The sequence below is a fragment of the Equus asinus genome, chromosome 12 (assembly GCF_041296235.1).
Source record: "Equus asinus isolate D_3611 breed Donkey chromosome 12, EquAss-T2T_v2, whole genome shotgun sequence".
Taxonomy (NCBI): Eukaryota; Metazoa; Chordata; class Mammalia; order Perissodactyla; family Equidae; genus Equus; species Equus asinus.
Window position 1 is genome coordinate 25,662,546 of NC_091801.1, and position 19,791 is coordinate 25,682,336.

The 19,791-nt window shown below is 37.2% G+C and overlaps 1 long non-coding RNA gene and 1 pseudogene across 2 annotated transcripts in view; one reads left to right on the top strand and one right to left on the bottom strand.

Annotated features, from left to right (window-relative positions):
* LOC139039897 (uncharacterized) overlaps positions 1 to 19,791 on the top strand; it is a 40,968-nt gene that overhangs the window by 2,978 nt on the left and 18,199 nt on the right. The window contains exons 3-4 of one of the 2 annotated variants that reach the window (XR_011493198.1): positions 8,045 to 8,120; positions 14,875 to 15,001. This is a non-coding gene — a long non-coding RNA (uncharacterized lncRNA). Of the gene's footprint in view, positions 1 to 8,044; positions 8,121 to 14,874; positions 15,002 to 19,791 lie in introns of those variants that run through there. The other variant, XR_011493197.1, reaches the window with a different exon arrangement.
* On the bottom strand, positions 10,325 to 11,940 carry LOC106841619 (swi5-dependent recombination DNA repair protein 1 homolog; annotated as a pseudogene).

Genomic DNA, 19,791 nt, shown 5'->3' on the forward strand with positions numbered 1-19,791 from the left:
ACTGGCTCAGGAGAGCCTATTGTTAAATTTTCAGGAATTTTCCAGACAGTTATTAAGCACAGCCATTATTAAAAATGAAATTATATAAACTTACAATGAAATCATTTAAAAAATCAATTTGTAAATGCTCAAAAATCATCATTTCCAAATTATTTAAATACATTTTTATTGTTATCTGTGCTCTTGAGGTTATTTACATCTGTTGTATCTGTATGGTGAAGATCCCATATCATGGCACACTACTGCACACCTCTTCCCGACTCCTCATTCAGTGACATCAGGTTGGTAGCTTGAAATTCACCATGGTGGGAGTACCTACGCCTCAGAAACTGGCAAAAACACAAATAAGTGTTTGACATATTGTTTTGCGCATTGTCTACTCTAGATTTAAGAATGTGGTGGAGAGAAATGTTTACGGTGCAGTCAAGACATAAAAGTGCGCTGTGTCTATAGCTGTTATACTGTGAATAGCAAAAAGAAAAAAGTGGGACATATTCTTCCAGTATTTGAAAATTATTAGCTGATTCAGGAAAGAAGTTGCTCATGTCATGTCATTGAGTTACTATATATGTTTGTGTTGTTTCACTCCCAGCTTGTTAATGTGAATAAAAATATCAGTGATGTTCACAGGGTCCCTTTGAAGTCCCCTCTCTTTTAGCTTGTGATGAAAGCTGTAGCGTTTCTTCCTATTCTTCTCCAAACAAATATGCTCACAAACACCTCACTCCTTCTCCATTCTCTAGCTGTTTTATAGTCTCAAAGTGGTTGAGGGGGTTCAAGAATCATGGAATTTATTCTATATGAAATACCCTCCAGAAGCTTCTGTCTCACACCTGCTTTAACATATAAAATGTATTGTTTCTTGGAGTACTTAAGCTGAAAACTTGATTTTAATACCTGGTTATACTTATTTTTTCCTTCCATTAGACTGTAAGATCATGGAGGCTGTGGGCCACATCTTTATCTCTAGTGTCTTATCATAGCTCCTGGAAAGTTATAGGTACTTTTAATAGTGTAAGAATGAGTGAATGACTGAATTAAGAAGGTAGGGATTCATAACTCAAACCCAGGTTTGATCATCTCCAAAGCCCATTTTCCATTCCTGGGAAGTCAGGGAATGACAAGATATGTTAACAGAGATCTTCATCCTATATGGATAGGAGAGGCAGAATAAAATGCACGCCTGTGCGTCTTGGACTAATAAACTGTATCCAATGCCAACTTCCTAACCTAAATGAAACACACTTGTGTAATTTTACTTATGCTGGAACATCCCTGAGGCCAAGATCAGAGGTCGGTAGTATACTATAGTCTTATTTCACCCTTTAAAACATTTTAATCTTAGCTTTGTAATATTTACAGAATATTTATAGTTGCTTATTTTCATGGGTTGCTTATGTTGTCTCATGTAATCTACAACAACCTTCTGAGTTAGGATTTGTCTTCATTCTACAGAAGAAGTAACTGTGGACCAGAGAAATAATATGAATTTCCTCATATCAGCCAGGTATTAGATAACAGAACTAAGTTTTAAATTCAGGTCCATTACACTTAAAAGTATATGCTTTTCCTTTAAACCATTTATGTGTCTCCCAGGAGCTTTTTTGCTTTGAAGAGAAGAAGGAAAAAAACAAGAAGATTGGCCACAGATGTTTTCTCAGGTGCCAATCTTAAGAAACAAGGTTATGTATCAATCAGTTGGTGAAAATGTGATATTTTAGTTGGACATTCTAGTTGTAGGTCCTCCTGGTTCTGCTGTGTGGGACGCCATCTCAGCGTGGCTTGAGTGGTGCTAGGTGCACTCCCAGGATCTGAACTGGCAAAACCCTGGGCCACCAAAGCAGAGCACGTGAACTTAACCACTGGGCCACGGGGCCGGCCCCCCATAACCTTGTTTTATGTCTGTTTCTATTAAAAGACACCTTATTTGATATATATTGTTGAATGATTAACACTGAACTCCCAGCCGGCGGCACTGACTCACGATTGAACGAGGCTTATCTAGTACATGCATTTTCTCCGTAAGGCCCATCACAGCCTTCCTGTGCATAGGAACTTGGACTCAGGAACAGCAGCTCTGCGTTACGCTTGGGGCCATTTTCAGCAGCAAGAAAATGCACAAAAATGCAAAACATGCGGCACTAAATAGACCATGCAAAGGACGTTTGTTTCCAGTATGAGCTGAAACAAGAAGGCAGAGCTTTGCCATTTTTGCCCCTAGCTGGGAACATGTTCACTGGGCAACTGAAATTTTTTCCTGTGTGCATGTCTGTGAATGACCACAAAATCCCCTTGAGTATTGATTTGGGCTTACAAATAAACTATCAAGTCGGTGAACTTGCAAATAAACTATCAAGTCTGTGAATATAAGATTGACTGCGTTTAGGATTTCCAGATCTGTTTGTCCAATACCCAGTTCTTTCTGTTACTCCAGACCTGCATTTCCAATGGTCTTTTCGACTTATTTTCATTTGGATGTCTCAAAAATCTTGTGTCTCAAACAAAAACCTTGGTTTTACTCCTACAAACCTTCTTTATCGTTCTGTTGTTTACATCACTATTTAGCATAGGCTACAAATTAGAGTCATTTTTAATTCCTCTCTTTCCTTTAACCTCACAGTTTATTATTTACCGAGTCTTTTGCTTTCTCCTCTAAAATATTTCTTCAGTATGTCTTTTCCTCTTCGGCCTTACTTCCACTGACATGGTACAAATTCTTTTTCTTTTAATTGAGGTATAACTGACAAATGAAGTTGTAAGGTATTTAAAGTGCGTAAGGTGACGATTTAGTATATGCTTACATTATGGAAGGATTCCCCCGTTGAATTAACTAACACATCCATAACCTCACATATTTAGCTCTTTTTTTTGGTGGGAACATTTAAGTTCTTTCTTAGCAAATTTTAATTATCCAATACAGTGTTATCAACTATAGTCACTATGTTATACGTTAGATCTTCAGACCTTATTCATCTTATAATTGAAAGTTTGTGCCTTTTACCAACCTCTCCCTACTTTCCGCAGCCCCCCAGTCCCTGGCATCCACTTCTCTACTCTCTGTTTCCATGAATTTGACTTTTGTTATAGAGTCCACATGTAAGTGATAACATGCAGTATTTGTCTTTGTCTGGCTTATTTCACTTAGCATAATGCACTCCAGTTTCATCCATGTTGTTACAAATTGCAGAATTTCCTTCTTTTTTGAGGGTGAATGATATTCCATTGTAGAATATTATAGAATAGGATATACTAATATTATATATATTTTGCAATAAAATAAAGTAATATTCCATTGTATATATATACACCATTTATACATTGTATGAATATATAAATATATATATATCTTTTTCTTTATCCATTCATCCATTGATGGACACTTAGCTTGTTTCCATACCTTGGCTGTTGTGAATAATGCGGCAGTGAACATGGGAATACAGATATCGCTTCAAGATAATGATTTAATTTCCTTTGAATATACACACAGGAGTGGGATTGCTGGATTATATGGTAGTTCAATTTTTAATTTTTGAGGAAATTCCATACTGTTTCTCATAGTGGGTGTACCAATTTACATTCCCACCAACAGTGTACAAGAGTTCCATTTTCTCCACATCCTCGCCACCATTTGTTCTCTCTTGTCATTTTAATAATAGATGTCCTAACATGTCTGAAGTGCTATCTCTTTGGGTTTTGATTTGGAGAATTTAGTCCATTTACATTTTAGTAATTATTGGTAGATATGGACTTATTGCCATTTTGTTAATTGTTTTCTGGCTGTTTTGTAATTCCTTTGTTCCTTTCTTCTTCTCTTTCTTTGTGATTTATTTCTTTGTGTTCTATTTCTTTGTGATTTGAGGATTTTCTGTGGTGGAATGCTTAGATTCCTTTCTGTTTATCTTTGTGTGTCTGTTATAGATTTTGCTTTGTGGTTACTGTAAGGCTTATATAAAACATCTTGTACTTATAACTGTTGTACTTATAGTTATTTTTAAATTGTTGTACCTGGGGCCAGCCCTGTGGCACAGCGGTTAAGTTTGCGCATTCCACTTCTCAGTGGCCCAGGGTTTGCCAGTTCGGATCCCTGGTGTGGACATGGCACCACTTGGCAAAAGCCATGCTGTGGTAGGCGTCCCACATATAAAATAGAGGAAGATGGGCATGGATGTTGGCTCAGGGCTCAGGATGTTTTTCCTCAGCAAAAAGAGGAAGATTGGCAGTAGTTAGCTCAGGGCTAATCTTCCTAGAAAAAATAAAAAAATAAATTGTACTTTTAGTTATTTTTAATACTTTTATCTTTTAACCTTTGTACTAGAATTATAAGTGATTTACCCACCACCTTTATAACATTAAAATATTCTGAATTTAACTATATATTTACCATTATCAATGAGATTTATGCTTTCATATGTTTTCCTCCTACTATTTAGTGTCCTTAATTTCAGCTTGAAGAAGTCCTTTTAATATTTCTTGTAAGAATGGTCTAGTGGTGATGAACTCCTTCAGCTTTTGCTTGTCTGGAAAAACTTTTTATGTCTCCTTCAACTCTGAAGGACAACTTTACTAGAGTATTCTTGCTGGCAATTTTTTTGTTTCAGCACTTTGAATATGTATTGCCATTCTCTTCTAGCTTGCAATTTCTGCTGAAAAATCTCCTCATGTTCTTATGGAGGTTCCTTTGTATGTAACAAGCTATTTTCCTCTTGCTGCTTTGAAGATTCTCTTCTTGTCTTTAACTTTTGACAATTTAATTATAATGTTTCTCAGCGTGGGTCTCTTTGGGTTCATCTTTTTTGGGAAGATAACTCAGACTCCTGAGGTAGATAGGGCTGTTGGCCCTATGATAAATAACTCCTGATTGATATAATTGCTTCCCCTCTGCTTTTTATAGTTTATATGTAGTCTCTTTAGCTACCAGCTGTTCCTTTTCCCCCCCAGCTTTTTCCAATTATTAGATCTACCTATAGAAGTAACAACGTTTTAATTTGCGGTAATCTTGAATATTAGATAATCTAAGTTTTTATGACTATGTGTAAGATAAAATACCCACTGAGGAGTGATATAGGGGTTCTTCTATATGTACAATTAGCATAAGTATATGTGTCAGTTGGGAAAGGCCATGCTATGGTAACAAGTAATCCACACATCTCAGTGGATTATAAACAACGGAGGTGATTATGAGTCAACGGAGGTTTCTGCCCCATCTTACGGTCACTAAGAGACCCAGACTTATGCCATCTCCACCTTCTGGAACAATCCCCTGCTGTCACACAGGAGGAAGGAAGTTTAGCAAATTGGGCTCAGGTCTTAAGGCGTTTGACTGGAAGTGGCACATGTTACTCCCATTCATATTCCCTGGCCAAAGCGAATCACATGGCCATGCCTAACCTTCAAGGCATTAGGGAGGTGCAGTCCTCCCATGTGCTCTGAAGGAAGGAGAACTGGAAACCTTGGTGAGTAGCACTAATGACTATTTCAGTGTGGTTCACAAATTAAGAGCAGGGAAGTATTCAAGGTTTTTCCTGCTCTGGTTCTGAAGTGCTGGTCCAAGAGGTAAACAGTCCCTTTCATCTTATTGTGAAGTTGTGACAAAGATACCATGTAGCGGATGAGGAAATGTAACTAAGAAAAAGATACTTAGGAAACTGGGGTAATAATCGCTACAAGAGTCCCAGGAAGCTGTTCTTTTTGCTTCTAAAACCACTGAGGTCTTACCCCGTCATAGCAGTAAAAGAAGTTAAAATTGCTCTCAAAGAGTGGTTTCAGAATTATACAAACATAACATCAGTCTTACACATCTGCTTTGCAGTGTCTGTTTTGGCTGTTGAGAGACCTTTTTTCCCCTTTTTACTTACTTCCCAGTTCTCAGTTGTGTAATGTGTTACCGTCTTTGTTTGTCAGTGAAGTGTTTAGACAGAGAAAAAGGACCAGATAGAGCAAGGATAAAAATAAAAGAGCCACCAAAATTGCAGCAGCATATCTCTATTCACCTGTGTCTAAAAATAGAGCTGTTGAGTAAATGCACAGAGAATTTAAAAGCCCTGTTGAAGCTAGCCAAGAAGCGTTCAATAAAGGACTAGATTCCAATATGACATGATGACACAGAACAGGATGATCCAGAGAGATCACTTTTAGAAGTCGTGTAAGCCTCAGGGCAAGCCTGAGACCTTGGCCATGCCCAGAGCTCTATTGGTCTGTTGTCACTCTCGGTGACCAACCTCTGCCATTTCATCAACACACATGCCTTCAGTAGGCCACAGCTGTGCTGAGATACTGACATCTTTTGGGAAGCAACCCAAAGTCTGGGGTCGCCAGAGGCCTTGAACAGCCACATCTACCAGTAAGCTGTACACATGTCATCATTTCCTGTGCTCATCTTGTTGGGAAACACGGACCTACAGTGTTGTTTTTGCCTCTTTTAAGCCACTCCCAGTAGTGTTGACTCAGAAATATCTGAGTTTTGTGGATTTGCGCATCTTCCAGTGAAGGACCATGGTACTTCACGTGGTAACTGTAGGCTCCTACATTCAGCTGTCCCTTCAGACTCGGGTTCCATGTCTCAGCCCCTGGCAGCCCTCCAAATCACCCAGGACATTGAATTCAGGTTCTTCACCGTTTTCCACACTAGGACCTACAAATCATCTTTGCCGGGGATTTGAAGCATCCAGGAAAGGCTTCAGCATCTCGGGTTGCCTCAGTTGAATGCTCTTTATTCAGCGTGTTTTCTCTGTGGCCTCTACTTTATCACGCTGCGCTGTCCTCAGAGGGAAGCTGGAGTTTCTTCCTCTCCAATTCCCAAATCCAAGTTCCCCAACCTTTATCAAACAGAACAAACATTTTAAAAAACAATTGTTAATGAGCAGTCCCTTGCAGTTTTATCCTCTACTCTGAGCTATTATCAAGACTTTTCTTTTTAACAAATTCTCTGGGAAGAATTTCAGTGAATATAATCAGCTTAGTCATATTAGATTCATGCATTTTTTAAACATGAAGGGATCTTTTGAGATTGTTTCCTGATTGTTCTTGGCTTTATGAGATGTTTCTTGGCCTGTGAAGTGCTCCTGCATTAAAAAAAAAAAAAAAAAAAAAAAAAGATGCGTGTGCCATGTGAAAAGTGTCCACCAGAGGGAGCACCAGCCCACAGACCTCAGTTGTCACTTGAGAATCCAGCTCCAGCTTCAGATTCCTCCCAATATTTAAGTGAAATTCTCAGGAATGCAATCTTATATAAAATATACGCTAAGAGAGGATTAAATATATTGCTAGGATTGTTATTGTGTTGAAATGTAGAGATGAATTTGGTTAAAAAAAAAAACAGAGAGAAGGAGAGAGAGGAATTGCTGATGTGAAATTTACAGCTCTTGTTTCCATTCATATCATAACAGCCTAGGAAAGAAAGTTTTAAAAAAGTTATTTTAAGCGTCTGGTGTAACTGAATTTTATTAACTGATTTGATTGCAAATGTTAGCCAAACTCTTCCTTAAACCTTCATCTCATGGTGGAAAGCACTCTCTGGTGGTTTAGCAAACATGGGACGTTTTCCTTCGGCACTGCCCACGTCCTTCCCAACTCCTGCCCTCCACCCTTCTTTCTTGGCCCCAAGGCACCGTGCGCACTCACCACTCTCAGCACTGAGGACCAGAACTAGGGAGGTGAATGCGAAAAATAAAATGTCCCCCTAACTTCCTACTCTGGCGCCAGGGGTCCTCACGGTTGAGTTTGCATTTCATAGAATCTATAGGTTATTCTTCACTGTCAAAATGCAGCATAAACTAAAAAAAGTTGTTTTGAGTTAGTAAGGAGATATAAGAATAAAGTAAGAGTTTTATTCTTGAATATAAAGAACTATCTGGCACCTGAAACTGGGTGAGACTGGTTTGGGCTATTTGACTCTGACTTTAGGAGAGAAAAGACAAGGTCCAGGGTTAAACAGCCTCGACATTGCTCCTGTATGTTCCTTTGCTCTTTATATTGGAGAAAAATAGGTGGAAGCTCTTGCTGGTTCCCTCTTTTAAGTTTTTATTTGTCTTCCACTTCTTTCTAGGTATATGGATTAATTTGATCAAAAGAGTTGGCTTCAGGCTCCCATTGTTCTTCATCAGCCATCAACAAAAGCATCAGTGAGTACCCTCACAACAGCATGACTGTGTAAACAGTGTCTGCCCCGGGAGTAACAGCCTTAGACAGAGAGGCTAAGGGAACACGTCTGTTAATTAGGTGACTATGGCCAAAGGTCAGTGGGCGTATTTTGGGCTGCACAAAGCGGCAGTAATGAGTATTTCCCATTGTCGTTGCCCAATCACAAGTCAGAGCTTTTGAAAGAGCATCACTGGCTATGATGAGACATCACCTAGAGAGCTCAGGGGCTAATAATTAATTCATGCCTTCATATTAAGTGAAATAAGCCAGAAAGAGAAAGACAAATACCGTATGGTGTCCCTTACATGTAGAATCTAATAAATAAATAAATAAATAAAATAAGAGTCAAACTCATAAAGAAAGAGAGTTAAAAGTGGTTGCCAGGGGCCGGGGTTGGTGAGGGAAATAGAGAGGTAAAAGAATATGAAGTTTCAGTTATAAGATGAGTAAGATCTGAGGATCCAGTGTATAACATAGACTATAGTTGATAATACTGTATGGTATGATTGAAATTTGCTAAGAGAGCAGATCTTAAGTGTTCTCACACGCACGAAAAAGATAAATATATGAGGTGATGGGTATGTTAACTACATTGTAGGAATCATTTCACAATATGTACTAAATCATCACCTACACTTTAAATATCTTGCAATTTATTTGTCAGTTCTACCTCAATAATGCTCAAAAAACAACCACCAAAAAATTCAAGCCAGGAAACAAATTCTAAGGGTTCTTTACTTTAAGGATACTTAGGTACCAAAGTCTATATAAATAAAAGATGAATAAGGAAATAGTTATTTTTCTTTCAGGAGATTCTTTCACTTTTCAGAAAGGATATTCTGTGGGTCTTATAAATAGGAACTTTCTATAGAATGTTTATATATAATTACATTTGTAAAACTTGATTTTTGCATGTTTTTAGGAATATAAGAACTGTGAAAGAAGTGATATGGTGTGAATATTTTTATATTGTAAATATATTCCCTTTGAACCGCTATATCTAGCCCAGTTCTAAGCACACATGAGTACATCAGGATGTTGAGTTGATTGACACTGAGCCCCATCCACTGAAGCATGGAAGACCTCGAGGATGTGTATCTGCCTACGTCCTAAGACAACTTACATCCTTAACCAAATGGGCTTCAGTTTGTTTGTCTTAGAGTGTGCAGGCGAGGGTCTTAGGAAATCCAGGGAGTCTGGGGCTCAGGGGACATGAGAACACAGGAGAAAGGGAGATTCCCCCCACCCCGTGAAAATGTTCTCCTATTTGATGTATCTATTTTTTTTTTACATTATGCATAAACTAATTTTAAAAATACTATAAAATACATAGTGGTGGTTAAAATTATTCAACCAGCATAAGAGAGTATAAAGCAAACATGAAGACTGTCCTTCCCCATTGGGACACCCCAAGCGCACATCCCTGAAATAGGTACTAAGTTTCCCAGAAGAGTCACATATGCACCCCAGGTTACTGCTCTCTCAGCCTGAGGGGCATCTGGGGCTCCCAAACTGTTCCTTTTCTGAGAGCATCTGACCAGTGTAGGGGCTGATGCAGGCCCAGCGATGCAGCACAAGGCCAGCGCCATGTGACGGGGAAGGAGTAGGAGCAGTGGGCGTGGCCGGGGCCTCTGCTGTCTGAGCATCTGCTTCTGCAGGCTGGCCATGAAATCCCTGGTGGGCACAGTCGGGGAGCTTTGGTGGAGCTGGCATTCTAGACACCCAGAGGGCCTGATGCAGGACACGTAGAGCAGCTTTGAGGACAGGAAGTGGGCAAAGGCTTTTGGCTTGTGCAGTGGCCCCAAATTTTTGTCTCAGTGTACATTATTATTATTATTTTAAATTTTGGACATAGTTTACTTATCTACTAGACCATCTAGGTGCAAATATCTGGTAAATGGATGGAAACAAGGGTTGTAAACTTAGGAGAAAGGCAGGCATTTTTAGACCAGTTTAGGTTTGGAGCGTTTTTAAACGTTTTACATAAAACTTTTTACCACAATAAACAATACAGTGTATTAAAACTGACTTCCAGAATTGTCCAAATTATTTTTTAAACTTGATTCCATTTTTTTCACATTTCAGTGTCCAATTTTCTTTGTCAAATTTACCCAAAATACCAAATTTTCATTTTGAACTTGGTCTGTATTTATATAACACAGTGCCCTAAATTGATGTTCATCAGCATACCTTTCTCTAACCCCTAATGGTTTATGTCTTCCCTTTAAAATATAAAGTAGCTTCTAATTAAGTTGTCATTCTCAAAGATATTCTGGAGAAAGAATTATGAATTAAACACCTATAAATTCTTCATTTCTGTTATAGTGTAGCCCTTTTTCATCTAACCCCCTGTGGTCTGTCAGCTGAGTAAGGCTGAGTTTGTTGTTCTGCTCAGACATAGCTGACTGCAACTCCTGAAGCAACAGGTGGCCACCACTTCTCCACTTCTGTATTAACAGCTGTAACTGACACAGGTCATTCTTCTATCTACACATTTTGACTAGCTTTAACCTCTGGAGAAAGTCTTCTTTCTCCTGAACCTGCTTCACTAATTTTGTTTTTTCTTCATTTATTCCTTATTTGGGAAAATTCTCATTCACAAAATCATTTGGGAGACCACTGCATGACCCAGTATCCAGTGACTGAGAGTCACGTGCATTGATATTCTTGAAGGTATTTTTCAAATATGTTGTAAAAATGAATAAAGGAAACCTAACCCAAAATGGAGTCGAGAAGCAATGAAGGGAGGGCATTGCCGATTACTTTACATACCTCAGCAGGAAGAAGGAAGATTTCCTCCTTACCCAGCAACAACCCAGCCAGTGGGAAACTGCCACAACTCAGTCAATGAGAAGCCACCACAACCCTGAATTCTCCCTCTCCTCTAGTGAAGTTTTGTTCAAAACAATCCCTCCCAACTTCCTCCTTTCCTCTATAAAGCAAGCCCCTCTCTTTTGGTCTTTGGGCTTGCCTGTGGTTCACCATAGTTTGTGTCCCCCAAATTGCAATTCCTCTACTATTCCTCAATAAACTCATTTTGCTGATTAAATAACTGGCTAATTAATTAATTTAGTGAGGAAGACTGTCCTTGAGCTAACATCTGTGCTAATCTTTCTCTATTTCGTATGTGGGATGCTGCCACAGCATGGCTTGACGAGCGGTGTGTAAGTCCGTGCCTGGGATCCAAACCCTCAAACCCCAGACAGCCGAAGTGGAGTGCATGAACTCAACCACTATGCCACCAGGCCAGGCTCATGGCTATTTTATTTTTATAGTTGACAATGCCCTTTCTTCAAATTCCCTGTCTATGTGTTTAAAATATTTTTTGCAATTTAAACAGTTATCTTCTGTTGAAGATGCTGGTTTCTCTGAAAAGTTCTGATCATTTTCTTCATTCTCTACTTTAAGACATTTTACAACACTGTAACAAGAATTAAATGAATATCTTGTGTTCTTTAATTGCTCTCTAAATGTTGCACTCATCAGTTGCTTCCTTAAACTATTTATTTGGTGAGGCAGTGGATTGGCACAGGCCCGTGGAGTGCTGAGTAAAGTCTCAGTCGAGTCTGATGGATTTTCCATCTTGAAAGTGAAATCCTGATTTACCTCATGGAAGGAGAGCTTTACTTGACTCCACGCCCCCCAACCCCCAGAAGTCGAACTCTTAGACATCCGCTCCCGACAGCCATCTCAGGGACAGGGCCTGCTGGAGGTTCTTTCCAAATACTGCATGGATTTTCTAATAATTTTGTAACATAAAGAAAACATCATGTTTCTGTTTTTTTGTTTTTTTTTGTTTTACCAAACTCCACATAGATGCTCCTAAATCGCCTCCAGTTTACCCCAGAGCATAGGACAACTTAAAGTCACCACTTGAAAAAGACGTAGCATGCCTTAGAGAACTTTCTGTGCATAAAACAAATATGTATATTTATGTATATGCACACATTTATCATATATGTTTATAAAATTATATTTATATAAAACCATATATTAATTATATTATATTGTAAACATTTAGAAAATTCTGTATTTTTACATAAGTGGAATGATAGTGCACATATACTGCAAAACTGGCCCTTTTTCTTTCAACCTAAAGTGTAGTCTTCTTATTAGTATGCATAGAACTATGTCATTCTTAAAAATGACTGCATAGTATCCCATATAGTACAGCTGTATAATTTATTTTATCAGTAGTCTCCTATTAAAAACATTTGGGTTGTTTCCAGATTTGTTTTGTTTTTGCTATCACCAATAATGCTGCAAGGAATATTTGTGCAAAAATATCTGTAGATTAAATTCCTAGAAGTGGAATTGTGTTGCCAAAGGCAATGTGATTTAAATTTTTGATAGATGCTGTGAAATTACTAGCAAAGTTTAGCACCAATTTACTCTCTCACTTACAGTTTAAGAGGGAGCCTGTTTTCCTACACGATTTCCAACAGTCTTTTAAATTGTCAATCAGAGAGTTGGAAGGTGCTATCTTCTTTCTTTAATTATGGGTGAGAAAATAAAAGGGAAATATGAGAAAGTAGATTGCTCACGCTAAATAATTTGATTAGCAGTCATCCGTAGGAGAAAACGTAAGAACTTAATAGAAATTTAGCTCTTATTTATTCTATGAGGCAGTAAAAGAAAAATGGGGAATTATAATAAATAATTCGGGTAGAAACTTTGCTTTCACTTCACGAGTGTTTTGGCCACTGTTATAATGGACACTGGCGATGATCACGGTGTCTGTCATGCCGGAAAGGCAAGTTATGGGAACACAGGTCATGAGAACCGGGAGAGGTGGAGTATGGTACTGTATGTAATTGGTCTTATACAGCCGTCTTGTTTATAATTAGTAGTGTGATTTTGGGCGAATCATTGAACTGTTTAACTCTTCTGTGTCTGTTTTCTCAAATGTGTAAAGTTAGGACCTCAACACCTTAAAAAAATGTTATGAATCTAGGAATGTCTAAATTAAACAAATATTGCTATTGATGAGGATTTCCAAAATGAAACCCTTCTGATCCTAATTCTCCAGTAGGTGGCGATGTTATAACACCCAAAGGAGTTAGTGATCTGCTAACTGAGCAATTCTCCCCGCAGGATTCATTTAAGAAATATTCTTTGTCATTGTAGTAAAACTTTAACGTATACAAAGACTGCATTTATAAAATTTATTATGTTACATTTAATATTTTTACTCAGTATATCAATTGTTAATTTGTTGTTTTAATGTCTATAGAAATCAAATTACAAATCCAATTACTTCAGATGACGTGATTTCTAATCTGTCATAGTTTCTTTAATTCACTTAATTTTATAAATAGCTTTGGTTTTAATTAATCAATTTATATAACTAGAAGACTAAAAGTGGATACAGTTTGAACTTTGCTTATCTTTTTGAAACTTTAAAAACACTGTATAAGAAGATAGTTGAAGGAGAGCCTCAAATAAGGTCTCCGGATATCTTGTTAGAAAGTCAACTTTTACTAATTGTATAATTATGCAGAAAATCAAGGACATCAACCAAAAAATTAGAAGTTCACAAGGTTGCAAGATTTTAATATAATCTTCAAAAACTCAAGTGTGTACTTACATTAATGACATAACTAGATAACAAAGAAAGAAATGTAATAACTTGGAACAAAAGCCATGCATAAATAGATATTGATTTATATTGGAAGATAAAAAATATATATTAACAGAATATAATAAAATCTAAGTAGGAAAAATAAAGAAAGACATAATTACAGAGATTAAATATAGTAAACATGAAAATACTACTTAAGTTAAATATAGATTAAATGCAAATATGCAATAAGAACTGTATGGAACATTTTATACAAATTGGCAAGTTAATAGTAAAAATCTGGAAAAAACAGGAATCAAGTACATAAAATAATTTTTTTAAGAAAACAATGATTGACTTACTCTATAAAATTTCTGAACACTTTACAAAACTTCTGTTAAAATTAAGTGGTAACTGGAGAACAATGTTAAAGGTGATCATGGAAATAGAAAAAACATTTTAGGAATAGATTATTATGATACAGATGTTTCATTACCCAAATATAGCACGTTTACAGATCCTTATATCATATAAAAATATCTATGTTCATATAAAACACTTTAGCAGGATTGACCCTGATGAAGGCTGCCAGCGCATGATCAAACATTAGCATTTACTATGTTCTGAGGTCAGATTAGAAGACCTAAGCAGAGTTATTTTGTGCTACTTAGAAAAATATCTGTGAAATTTTGCTTTATTTAAAAAAAAAACAGAAAGATTTAGGTTAGGAATGAGGAATCACTTACAGAAAGGACTGTTACACATTGTTTCCTTGGCAAGACATGAAACCTTGCTGTAAAATTTTTAAATAAGACAGGCAATACTCTGAGTTGATTTAAGAGCTATTGTCTGAAATGAAGGATAGGGGATGAGCTCAGAGAGGCTGCAAATTTCCATTTTCTTTTTTTAAAGGAAGAACGAATAAATCCTAGCTATCAAAACTCTTCCTATCTGAACGCAGGAACCTAATGGACTTGGATAAGTGGTATCTAAACGCTCATAATCTGGACTCTGGAACTAAAGAGATTAAGGTAATTAGGGATACTCATAAATTATTAGAGACTTAAGCAAAATTGAAAGGAGAAAGGAACCTAAGGAAACCAGAGTCTAATTCTGTTGAGCACAGAGAGTGCTACGGAGGCACAAAAGCATTCCTCTGTCTCTTGGGCGCACAGCTGGACGACTTCTCCCAGCCTGCCTTGCATGTAAGTGTGACCACGTGGGTGCAACTGAGTTCGGCCTTCCAAACCCGGCCCACAATAGCCTCCTGTGTGATCCCCTCACGCTCTTCCTCGTCTCCCAGCCAAATGTGGAGGAAGAATTGGTCAAGGACTCCAGAGCCTAGGAGACAATAGAGCCGCAGATGGAAGGAAGTCCCTTAGCCAATGCTTACCTGGACCATTTGTATTCAACTTTGCATGAATGAAAAATAAACTTTTACTATGTGATTTTGGGATTTGTTTTACAGCAACTAGTGCTACTTATTCTAAACAATACATGTTACTGGATTTTTATTTCTAGTTGTCAAATTACATTTTTTCTTAATTGAAATTAATGTATGAATGATTTTTTATATACTACTTTCTTTGCATAACATTTCCATGAACTTATTTTTGCGCGTTAAGAATGTTGACATGCTAACAATCTTTAACACCATATTAATGTTTCATATTGTTAATATTCTTTTGTATTACTTAACCATTCTCAACTGTTTGGCATTAGGTTTCCAATTTTCTACCATAAGTTATGCTACTCAGTACCTCTGTATCAATTATTTTGGAGACTTTATTCAAAATGAAATTGCTCGTCAAATAAGTTCATGGTTGAAAAGAATAAATGTGGTCAGTGGCTGTTATACACTATGAATTCCTAAAAATCACTGAGTTGTGCAAAATTGTGCAATAAAAAGATGACCTACAAAAGGAAAAATGGTAAGTTAGACTTTATTGAAATTAAAAACCTGCTCTGGGGCCGGCCTTGTGGCCCAGTGGTTAAGTTTGTTCTCTCTGCTTCAGTGGCCAAGGGTTTCTCCGGTTCGGATCCTGGGCGCGGATATGGCACCATTCATCAGGCCATGCTGTGGTGGCATCCCACATAGCACAACCAGAGGTACTCACAACTAGAATATACAACTATTAACTGGGGGGTTTTGAGGAGAAGAAGAAGAACAACAAAAAACCAAGATTGGCAACAGTTGTTAGCTCAGGTGCCAATCTTTGGGGAAAAAAACTACTGCACTGTGAAAGACACTGTTTAGAGAATGAAAAGATAAGGCGGATTTGGGGAAAATCTTTGTAAAACACATATTTGCTAAAGAACTGGAATCCAGAATATACAAAGAATTCTTATAACTCAACAATAAGAAAAGAAGCAATTCAATTAAAAAATGAGCAAAAGATCTGAAGAGTCACCTCACCAAAGAAGATATACAGATGGCAAATATGCATATGAAAAGTGGCTCAGCATATGCCATTAGGGAATTGCAATTAAAACAACAAGATACTACTACAAACCTGTTAGAATGCCTAAAATCCAAAACACTGACAACACTCAGTGCTGGCAAGGATGTGGAGCAACAGGTGCTCTCATTTATTGCTGGTGGGAATGGAAAATGATACAGCCACTTTGGAAGACAGTTTGGCAGTTTCTCGCAAAACTAAACATACTCTTACCATATGATCCAATAACCTCATTCCTTGAATTGAAAACTTAATTGCACTCAAATGAGTTGAAAACGTATCCACACAAAAACCTGCACCCAAATGTTTATAGCAACTTTGTTTGTAATTGCCAAGACTTTGAAGCCACCAAGATGTCCTTCCATAGGTGAATGGATAAACAAACTGTGGTACATCCAGAGAGTGGAATATTACTCAGCTATAAAATGAAATGAGCTGTCAAGTCACAAAAACACATGGTGGAATCTTAAATCCATATTACTAAGTGAAAAAAGTTCTTCTGGAAAAGCTACATACTGCATGATTCCAACTATATGACATTCTGTAAAAGACAAAACTATGGAGACAGTAAAATCAGTGGTTGCCAGGTATTGAGGGGAGGGAGGCATGAATAGGAGGAGTGCAGGAAATTTTTAAGGCAGTGAACTATTCTATATGACACTGTAGTGGTGGACATATGTCATTATACATTTGTCAGAACCCATAGAAAGTGCAACCAAAGAGTGAACTCTGGACTTCAGTTAATAATAAAGTATTAATATTGGCTCCTCAAATGTCATAAATGTTCCACGCTTATAGAAGATGTTAATAAATAGGGGAAACCATGTGTTTGGGAACTCTCGGTGCTTTCCATTCAATTTTTCTGAAAGCATAGAACTGCTCTAAAAAATAAAGTCTATTAAACAAACAAACAAAACAACAAATAAACAAACACCATAGGACAAAAATGGGGCTGGGGCATGATACTCTGATACTTCATAAATGACATACATTGGTTTGACACATGATGATTAGGCAAAAAATAATATCTTTAGGGGCTGGCCCCGTGGCGGAGTGGTTAAGTTCGCGCGCTCCACTGCAGGCGGCCCAGTGTTTCGTTGGTTCGAATCCTGGGTGCGGACATGGCACTGCTCGTCAGACCACGCTGAGGCAGCGTCCCACATACCACAACTAGAAGGACCCACAACGAAGAATATACAACTATGTACTGGGGGAATTTGGGGAGAAAAAGGAAAAAATAAAATCTTTAAAAAAAAATAATATCTTTAAAATAGTTAAGAACAAAATTTTTTAAAAACCTAAAATTGTTGATGTTGTTGTGACAAACAAGAAACAATTGTACTTATTTATTGCTGCTCATCTTTATGAGTAATGTATATACATAATAAAGGATGTGGATGGGTGTGGCTCATACACACGGTGCATGGAGGTCGCTGGTAGATATGTGAGGAGTATGTGTGTGTTTTGTGTATTCCTACCCAGTTCATCTGGGTGCAGTATTCCTAGTGTTTCTTGCAGACAAAATCACGCATAAGGAAATGGGAAATTTGTGTTATGCTCAAATTGTTCTCAAATTAATTCATTAACTAATTAATTGTGCTAGAAAAAATTCAATTTTCAAAGCAAGCGTTATCACAAAACTGACTGTAGTATTAAAAGGCTTATAAAAAACAACAATCTTCTGCTCCAAAATTTCTTCTCCACTATTTCCACCTTCAGAGCCACTACTTTCAACTCTTTTTGTCTGTTTCTTCAGGTAATTAGGTCTACGTAATTTTTAAAAAAATGCTGAAGATGTTATTGCTTTAGTTACCAGTTTTAGAAATTAGCTACTGCTTCCATTAGTTTGTGCACCTCTCTCACACCCACTCCTCCCCCCCCTCCCATTCTCCCATGGTTATGTCGGTAGATACTGTTATTATGGCTTTGTAAATGTTGTCTGACATTAAGTCAAATAGTTTGCTGTGAATATATTTTCCTTCCTTCAGAGCTTCTGTCTTTAACATTGACTCATTATTTGTATTTACTATGGTTGGTTTCACAGATGTGTAGTGGTAACTGAAATTTATTTGATTTATATTTCTTTCCTATCTCCAGTGAAATCTGAGCATTGACATTACTGATATTAGAAAGAAGTGTCAGTTCCATATATGTTCAGAATATGAAATTTTATTAGTTATGTTGTCAGTTTGGGAATTTCACTGTTTTCTTTTTAAAACTTTTATCCATGTCATTTTACAAACGTTTGTGTTTTTCTGTTTTTTCTGACACATATATAGTTTTTAGTGTGTGTTTTACATTTTAACTCATTTAGAATTTATTATGGTGTATGATGTGACATTTGGATCTAATTTGTTTCTTTGTCATACTAATATTCAATACTCCAGCCATTTCATTGCCAGTAATTTTTTTCCGCATTGACCTTGCTTGATTTGCTTTTTAGAGTTATGTGCAGCTAATTGTTCATGTCACCCGTTCTGTCAAGCCCTGCGTTGTTCTCACAGAAATTCGTGGTTCTTCTGTAATGTCTGACTGGGTTTCTCTTTCTATCCAGTTGAGCTTTATTTCCTTGAGTACTGTTTTAGTATCGCTGGCTCTCTCTCTTCTAGTATCGCTATTATTTGGTGGTTGGATTGCCCCATTTTCCTCTCTTACTCTCTTTTCTCTCTCTCAATGCCATCATCTGCTTGTGTCATTTAGCTGGAAGTTGACTTGGTTGTGCTAGCATATCTTAAGCACTGTTCTACTAATGGGAGTATCTTCGCTCGTTTCCTGATCTTTTGCCCTTTTGCTCCCCTCTTTAGGAAGCAAACATTTTAACAGAATCTTGGTTGGTCTGTTTTCTTTTTAAAAAAATAGTCATGGTTTTTAAAACATACAAATTTTGTTGCATTTATTATATTTATCGTTGGATTTAGCTCCGAATAGGCACTGTCATTATTATTTCAACATCTGTTCAGAAGTATCTATACTATGTTTTATTGAATGGGGTTTTCACTTGGCCTTTTCAAAAGAAGGAGGGAGACACTGAAGTCATGTGAATAGAGTAGCCTATTAATAGATTTTTAAAGAACCATTTTCATGATCAAGAAATTCCCCCAAGGGGAAATACTAGAATGTAAAGTATGAGCTTCTGACTGGCAAAGCTCAGGGTCACTTATATCTCCCTCTTCTCAGAAAGATTCACTGACCTCCCTCACCCAAAGGGATCCTTTGATGCACAGCATTTATTGTCTCTGCCACTTTTTGGTCATTTATATTTTGCCTCTTAGAGTTGTCATCTTTCTATGTGTTGGTCCTTTTGGCCCAACTAAGCAATAAGCTCCTTGAAGGTAGATCCTTAGTAAGTGCCTTCTCTTGCATGTCTTGTGTCTAGATCAATTCTTCACATAAAGTAGGTGCTCAAAAAATGTTAACTGATTGAAACTTGGTTAATAAGATTTGATCGTGGAATCCTCTACTGTAAAATTTTACCAGGAAACTGTAGTTTCTTTTATAAAGTTCTCAGACACACAGACACATGGACACATACACATCTTTATTGTTTTCTTGTCAGATATCTTTGCTGACACATTAGATTTTGTGGCATCTTATTTTGCCAGATCATATGTGAGACAATATTGCTAACTGCCG